The sequence below is a fragment of the Montipora foliosa genome, chromosome 11 (assembly GCF_036669935.1).
Source record: "Montipora foliosa isolate CH-2021 chromosome 11, ASM3666993v2, whole genome shotgun sequence".
NCBI classification, from domain to species: domain Eukaryota; kingdom Metazoa; phylum Cnidaria; class Anthozoa; order Scleractinia; family Acroporidae; genus Montipora; species Montipora foliosa.
This window is the reverse complement of record NC_090879.1, coordinates 33,077,509-33,086,344: the sequence shown is the minus strand read 5'-3', so window position 1 is coordinate 33,086,344 and position 8,836 is coordinate 33,077,509. Positions and strand designations below refer to the sequence as shown.

Below are 8,836 nucleotides of genomic sequence, written 5' to 3'. Positions count from 1 at the left end.
TTCACTTTCACTCCCAGAGCTGGAAGACACCAACACGTGATTTTCGGGAAGAGAAACAGTTAAGAGTACGTCACCTCCAAGATTTGCTAACTAGTATAACTAGTTTGTAGAAAAGTTTCTTCCTCGACCTTTGGCGCTCATTCTCTTCTCGGTCTCTCACCCACACGAAAATAAAATGGCAGTTTGGCAGTTATTATTGTGGCAGAGTTTGCTGACTGATCATCACACTTCCGGCATGCAAAAGCGAAAACAGATTAGTCCCGACCTTTTAAGGCCCGCTTGCGAGAAATGAAAAGAAATTGTAAAATTCCGGTTTTAAAACTCTGGCTTACACAATTCGTAAGGGGTTTTGGGTGGGCTTATAACTTTGGGGCTATAGGCGGGATCTATAAGCGGAAACGAGCCACGGGAATAAGCCGCTGTAACACATTGAAACTCTTAACTGAAACTTATGTGCAACGGCGCTGCAAAACAAGTTTCAGCAGGCGTTCCAGCGTGTTACATAACTGGTCGAACCTCGTTCGGGAACGTTGTAATAGGTAAATGTTTCGTTCTCGACAAAAACGAAACCAAAGACGTGGGCTCACAAGCGTACTTGCAGAAAGAAACAAGAGGCCGGTTACACAGTGTTGCATGGTTTTTATACCGAGGTTATATGCATAACAATTGACTCTTTGAAGAGTGGGCGTCAGCGCAAGTGCAACGAAATACGCACTATGACGTCATAACATCGAGTATGGTGAAAGAGAATACTTTGCGTCTCGAACAAAGTTCTGCGTAGCTGGCTACGCGGTAAGCAGAACCTAATAAATACAAATTGAAGTATGTAATTTATTCAAGTAACAATAACTTAAAAATTAAACAAACCTTTACCTTACCTGTAAGGTGAAGTTTGATTGGAATTCTATCTCCTCATTGATGCACTTGAGAAAGCGCACGCATGCATGGTGAAGGTCATCCTTTAAAGATAGTGTCCCATGTATGTTCATAAACCCCTCTGGGTAGGGAACCCCGTATTTAGGGCGGAATTCCAATCCAACTTTACCTTACAAGTAAGGCTTGTTTAATTTTAATCTCCTCATTTGCATATGCGAGATCCCGTGAGACTTCAAAGCTCACGGGCCATAGCACGTCACAGTAATGAACAACAATCTACTGTACAACAAAACAATAGGTTTATTTTAGCTTAACAATGGCATCTTAAAGTAGAAATTAAACAGAGCAATTCACAATGGATTGTCCATAGTTATTGTCCTCGGTGAAATCTTTCTTGTAGTAAGTAGCAAAAAGTACATTCTGCGGACCATCCTAAAGCAGCCATTATAGTTTCTAGAGGTACACCTTCCCTAAAAGCAGCTGAAGTAGAGGCTGCACGTGTACTGTGTGGCTTGAAGTGTACAGTGTCTATACCTGATTTCATCATGACCGTTTTGACCCACCTTGAAATCGTACTTTGGGAAACTGGCAGGTGTGGCTTACTATAACTTACTAGAACTAAAAAATAATCTGGTGTGTTCAGCGCTACGAACTGGTTCTGTTCTTATCAAATACTCCTTTTTAAGTATGCAAGTACACACAAGCGTTTATCAACAGGATATAAAGGCAAAATAAGCTCTGGTTGTGGTTTCCCTGGTCCAGACTGCTTTACTAATTTGTCAACATGAAACTTGTATGAGGACTTCCCTTTAAACATCTGTTGGATGTCCATTAAATGAACTGATTGACACCTTTGGCCAGTAACCAACATACACAACATAACTAACTTAAGAGTCAACAATACACCTTATTCCAAAATGGCCGTCATTTTAGTATTCTTTTGTTTCCATGCAAATTGGCCCTTATGGCCAATTGTGTTAATGGCTGAATGGCTGTTTCCAGTATCATAAAAATGTGTCAAAAAATTAATAACATTGGCTACAGTTGGATGAATGGAATTTGCATGTGTTGTTCTGACAAAGTTCTTCCACTTATCCAAATCACTCAGTACCGTATGGTGGTGCCAGTCCTGGCGAGAGACGTGCCATGCGTTGAAGTTTGGGCCACAGAGGGTGCTGTTTGGTCCTGTCGTGTGGTAACTGGAGAAGGGAGGCCTCCTTCAGTAGAGGCAATGGCTGGCTGATTAACATTTGACACATATGTGGAAACCAAACTTGCGTTCTCCACAGTGGGGCTATAACTAAGGCTCTGTTCTGATCTTCCTGCAACTTTTGAAGAACGCTGGAAAGCATCGTGAAAGGAGGGAAAATATAAACATATTTATCTCTCCAGCTCCAACACATTGCATCAGTTGCATAGCCATCGGGGTCTGCACGCCATGATACAAAAGGCTTAATTTGACAATTGTGCCTTGAGGCAAATACATCTATCTCAGGTCCTCCCCATTTCTTTGTTAAAAACACTTGGTTGTAGCTACCATTCAGTTCTATCCTGATATTTTCAACGAAGTCTCTCTGAACTTTCATTTGGAATCCCAGGAATGTGCGTAGCACTTTGCCAAATCTTCATTGCAATACACCACAGCCAAATGTCTCCTTGCAACCTTGTTACATGCCGTACAATGGGTACCACCCATATTGTCAATGAATGTCACTGTTGTAACATTATCTGAATGTAAATGAATGTGGACATGCTCTTCTTTCTCACAGAGGGACAGCGGCTTTTAGTTCAAGGCAGTTAATATGTTCACATTTAGCAATTTCTTCAGCAAGCCATCTGCCGCCGGGGGGATCCATACCATCCCGGCATGCACCCCATCCTTGCAATGGGGCATCGGTGGTGATGGTAAAATCAGGATTACCGTGAGAAATTGGCTTTATGTTTTGCCAGCTTTTTGTTGTCCACCATCCTATGTCTGACTTAGACAGCTCTGAAAACTGCATTTGAGCTTCAAAAGACCCTCGGTGTTTTTTAAGGGCAGCAAATTTTTCAAGTTCAAGCTGTTTGTAGAACAATGGGACTTGTTCTACATCCGGAGAACAAGACACGAGAGTGCCAATTAATTTGGCAGCTTCTCTGATTGACCAAGACTGGCTTTCCAAAATATCACTTCCCAACTTAAAAATTGTATCAATTTTTTCCTTAGGGAGAGTCAATGTCATGTTAATAGAGTTCAGTACAAACCCTAGATGTTCTATAACCTGGGTTGGGTGGGTGATTGATTTTTCCCTTGACACATTAAAGCCCAGGTCACCAAAAGGAGTGAAGCGGGTATCGTTTATATTCGCCTTGCATTGATTAGGGGTATCACCAAGTAAGAAACTGTCATCGAGATAACCACTTGAAATGTGGCCTCTGGTTCGCAACGTGGAGTACACTGGTTTCATGAGTTTAGTAAAGATTCTTGGTGCAAAACTCAAACCATTGCGCAATGTAATAAATTTGTTTAATTGGTGCCCAGCTCTAGATTTCAAATATTTCTGCGATTCTGGACTGATGGAAATAGAATAACATGCATCTGACAAGTCAAGTGAGCCCATATAGCAGTTTTTCTTCATTAAATTGATACATGATTGAAGGGTGTCTATCTTAAAATAGATGTGGGCAATATGCTTGTTTAACTTCTTGAGATTCAATATAATGCGATATTTACATTTTTCTTAGGTCGTAGAAAAACTGGTGATATGAACTCTCCATCTTCATGAAAAAATTTTACGATCACCCCTAACTGAATAAGTTCTTCCAAGAGAGTATTTAATGCCATTTCCTCATGTTTCTCAAATTTTGGTTGTTGGGGTGGGAAAGCCTGAGTTGGCATTGTAATAAAATCAAGTTTATAACCCTTTACAATATCCAGGATTACTTTGTGAGACGTGATTGTTTGCCATTGTCTTATGAAAAACTTTAATTGACCAGCCTGCACAGTATCGTCACTGACCAGTATTCTCTCAAATTGCACACCAGACTATCCTGGCACTGGCGAGTCACTATAGTTAGCGCTCACCTGAACATTATCTAAACGTTTCTCTCTTGGTTTTGTCACTATCGAGGAGGCTGATAAGGAGGTTGGTTCCTCTGTGGTGGATTTTGATACTCGCCTCTCTGCTTGGCAATAGCGCCTCTGCCGCGGTCTAAAAAAGGGAATAATCTCCTGGTTTCTGACCCGCCCTGAAACGTGTGACTACTGCTGTGAGATCATTTTTGTCTCAATGTTACTTTAGAAGTCACTTTACCAGCCTCTCACAAATCCTTAACTGACTTGCCAAGTTCAGTGCAAAACACCAGGCCATCCTCAACTGGTTTTTTGTCACTGCACAGCAGTCTGTATTCAGTCTTCACGTCTGATCTGAACAGAGTTCTCCTTCTGAGATCTATTTCATGTGAAGCATCACTTAACAACGAAATGCTGTCAGAAAGGGTTTTTATAATAGTTGCTGCAGAGGGGGCAGGTTTATTACCTTTTTCGGCTTTCATGAAGTCATCTAGAATTCTAGTGACTGAAATAATGCCCTTTTAGCAGGGGCTGTTGGGCTTTCTGTAGCATGACACATCTTCGGTTTTTACTTTTTTCCTACGGCTGCTAAATATTTCTGGGTTGACTCAAACAACTTCTAAACAATTGCAGTTGCCCGGCATAGGAATTTTTTTCATCAACGCATCACGGGCTTCTTTGCCCATACCTTTGCTAAGCAGTTGTTTTACCAACTCTGCTAATTCAAGCGTCACATCCACGCCTTTTTGTTGCGGTTTGTGTACCACTTTTGCTATACCAGCGGGCATGCTGGATTCCTCCTTTGCGTTTTTCTTTGGGGGTTCGTCATGCGGGTTTGATACAGATGACACAGTGGATGCCGAGTTAAAATCCGCTTCACTTTCATAAGCGCGTTATAGCGTCGCTGTCGCCATCAACGGCCTGGTTATAATTGTCGTAGGCCGTTAATTTCAGTAATCACTGGTGTTATGCTCGCAAGGGAGCCAGAAAGCTGTGCGTTTCAGCTGCACCCTTTGTTCTGCGGTGGGCATAAACGGTTCCCCTTCTTCCATTTCTGATGGGTAAAATCTCTGCTCAAGAAATTTTACGCATCGTACCCTTTCAACCTTGTTTACTTCGGGGTAATAAACTATGTATGCAGGGCTTTCCCTGTCATAACCCACATAAACTCCCTTTTGCTTCGCGCGTCTAATTTCTTCGCGTTTTGCATGTAAGCGAAACATGTAGAACCAAAAACGTGCATGTTGCCAATGTTCGGTCGCTTTCCTGTTAGCGCTTTAAAAGGTGTCTTAAACGATCCGGAATTAAAACATCGATTTCTGATGTATACCGAAGCTAAGACCGCGAAGGGCCAGAGTTGCTTAGACAGAATTGCCCCAAGCAATAAAAATAGGTCCCTCGGGGGACATGTGCTTACGGGTAAATGTCTGTGTGATTGTTGACATGTTTTTGTAATGGCGTTAATTGGCAGTGAATGCTTGGAATGCACGTAGAGCATTGCAATTAAGGTTTTCAGATAAACACTGCATGTTGGCTACTGTGACAGTTACAAAAACGGAGGTAATTTCGTAATTTCGAAGGAAGAATGGGTGTAAGAAATAATGAGCGAGAGGCAGTAAAGTGTGTAAAGAGTCGCGATGGAATCCGAGCATTCAGCACTCAGTCTGGTAATTCTCAAGTTTAATACGTTTGTCAAATAATTATGTATCACGGGCGATGTACAAAAAGAGAAAACAACTTATGAGCTCGTCACTTGATAGCATCGAGATAAACTAAAACTAAAGCCAGGATCCGAGCCAGGATTCGAGACCTAACCGAGACCTACCCTAACCCTAACTAGACCTAACTAGACTAGAACCAACGCAAATAGACCTAACCTAACCGATTCGAGACCTAACCTAACCGAGAGATTCGAGAATAAATAGCGGAGAAAGCTCATCTTAGCTCGAATCCTGGCTGGAATCCTGGCTCGGATCCTAGCTCGAATCCTGGCTCGGATCGTAGCTCGAATCCTGGCTCGGAGTTTAGGTATCCTCGATAGCATCAGGTATTTTCATTTGGTTTGGATGAAAATCACAACATTTTTCCCGGAAAATTATTTAAAGGTAATTTCTTGACCTTTCTGATTTAAAGTACAAGGAAAGGTTACGTTTATGCAAACGTTGGCCGTGTAGCACTTATATTTTAAACAGAGTTAACCGAACCGAGGGTAATGTGAAGTGCTAGATTTCTACCCCATATGGACCATGTGAGCGTTAGCCCTTCTGATGGAAATGGGCCCACACAAGGACAGAGAAAAATTCTGACCAGGGTGGGAATTGAACCCACGACCTTCGGATTAGATCTATCGACTGAGCTACAAGGTCAGACGGGAGCAGGCCGTGGGAACTGAAGATGTTTAAGTCACGGCAATGAACATGATTGTACAAGTACAAGGAATGGGGTAGAAATCTAGCACTTCACATTATCCTCGGTTCGAATAACTCTGTTTAAAATATAAGTGCTACACGGCCAACGTTTGCATAAACGTAACCTTTCCTTGTACTTGTACATGTTCATTGCCGTGACTTTAACATCTCCAGTTCCCACGGCCGTCTCCCTTCTTTCTGATGTTAGTTGGTCTTGGTTTTAATTAGATACCAAAGTTAGATTATCAGATTCAAGTTCTTTTACCATCTCAGCAACTTTCAGTCTACAAAGAATTTTCACTTCTACCGGTCAGGAATTTATATTTTAAATTTCTGCAAAATTTCGGCATTAACTAAACATCTCAATTTCGACATGCTAAAATATGGATATCTCGTCTATTGGCACATGTCAAATGTAAAGTTGTTTACAGAACGAAAAAATTACCTTTCCCAAAAACCCACTCTAATGTCGTCTTGCCTCAGCTAGCTACCAAAATAAGTTTGTTTACGCATCTCGGCAGCTTTCAAAGGCCTGTATAGCGAAGTGCTTGATTCACATGCGCCTATTAAGAGGATTCGCGTACGGGGAGACCAATTGCCGTGGATCACACCTGAGATAAAGCTTCATATCTCTCGTCGTTGCCAACTGTATAGAGCTTTTAGTAAAAACCCTTCGGTTGAAAACTGGGACGCCTTCAAGAGACAAAGGAACAAGGTTACCTCGCTGAAGCGTAAAGCTCTACGGGGCTACTTTGTCAGCGCAAAGTCTAATAAATCTAGCCCAAGGGAATTCTGGAAAAAACTATAGCCTCTCTTACCAAACACGCGTGGGTCGTACTTGGGCAAAATAACTCTCATTGAAAATGGTCAAGTTTATAATAAACCCCAAGAAGTGGCTGAAATATTTAACAACGTTTTCGCCGAGTCAGGACTAAGCCATTCTTTGGCTCTCACTGAATCTGAGTTCGACAAACATCCCAGTGTTAACCTAATCAATGAAATGGCTGATGACCAAGATCAAGAGTTTTCCTTTAATTTCCAGCCTGTCACTGCTAAATATGTGTTGGACCTGCTATTAGATCTAAACGGATCCAAGGCAACTGGCGTGGACGGTATTCCCCCGAGGCTCCTGAAAGCGTCTGCTCCTGCTTTGGCGACCCCCTTGTCTCGTTTGTTAAATTATTGTCTCGAACAATCTTGTTGGGTTAGCGAGTGGAAATCTAGCAACATCAGTCCAGTTTTTAAAAAGGGATGTGAGGTTACCAAAATTAATTATCGTCCCATCTCAATTCTACCCTGTGTATCTAAGATTTTTGAACGAATTATGTAATCAACTGTATAACTACTTTGTTTCACGCCGTCTACTCTCCGACAGCCTGTCTGGTTTCTTAAAGGGGCATTCTTGTTGCACGGTACTGCTGAAGAACACAGAGGACTGGAGAGAAGCATTAGATGAGAGACAAACAGTCTCTGCGGTGTCTATAGATCTGAGTAAGGCGTTTGACACTATCCGCCACTGCCTCCTGATAAGTAAGTTAGCGGCATATGGGCTTCTGGACCACGCCATTCAACCGATTCGCTCTTACCTCATTAACCGTAAGCAACGAGTCAAGATAGAGAACGCTTATTCCAACTGGCGTGTAGTCCAATGTGGTGTCCCGCAAGGATCTCTTCTGGGACCGCTTTTGTTTAATATATATATTAATGACATAACCCGTATTACCAAGAATATGGAATTGAGGCTCTACGCAGATGACACAACCGGTTATGCTGCTAGTACCTCAAACGCGACCTTGGAATTCTACATCAATAGTGACCTGGCGAGATTATCACATTGGCTTGAAGATAACTACCTCACCATCAATGCCACTAAGACGCAGGCTATGATTGTTGGCAAATTCAACTATAATTATGAGCTCACTTTGAAGTCAAATAATATTCTGACTATCGATGAACTTAAGTTGCTGGGAGTGACGAATGACAATAAGCTCACCTTTTCTTCACATATTAAATTGGTTCTTAGTAAAATTCATGCAAAGATAGCCGCCTTGCGCAGAATTAGGAATTTTATTCATAGTGACACTGCGGTTAAACTATATAAGTCGTACATTCTACCTCATTTTGATTATTGTAGTCCTCTTCTAATAGGAATCAATCAAACTGTATCTGATAAGTTAGAAAATGCCAATTATTACGTACTTAGAACTCTCTTCAATCTACCTAGGTCTATTAGTTACGAGCAGATCTTGTTGCAGTATAATTTAGATTCCATTAAGCATAGGCGCCTGGTCCAAGCTCTGACACTTGTGTACAAAAGCTATCCCAATTATATAAGTAATATGTTTAGAATCAAAAACTGTGTTTAAAATCTTCGCGGCAATGGTAGCAGACTCGATCAGCCGGCCCCCAATACTCGTTTTACACACAGATCTTTTTGGTATATTGCGTGCCGCCTCTGGAACAAGATACCTTTGCATGTTAGGGAAGCCCCAAATCTTAA

At 41.7% G+C, this 8,836-nt stretch overlaps 1 pseudogene; it reads right to left on the bottom strand.

The window, feature by feature from the left end:
- Positions 1-1,980: 1,980 nt before the first annotated feature.
- Positions 1,981-4,410, bottom strand: LOC137976926 (uncharacterized; annotated as a pseudogene).
- Between the last annotated feature and the right edge of the window lie 4,426 nt (positions 4,411-8,836).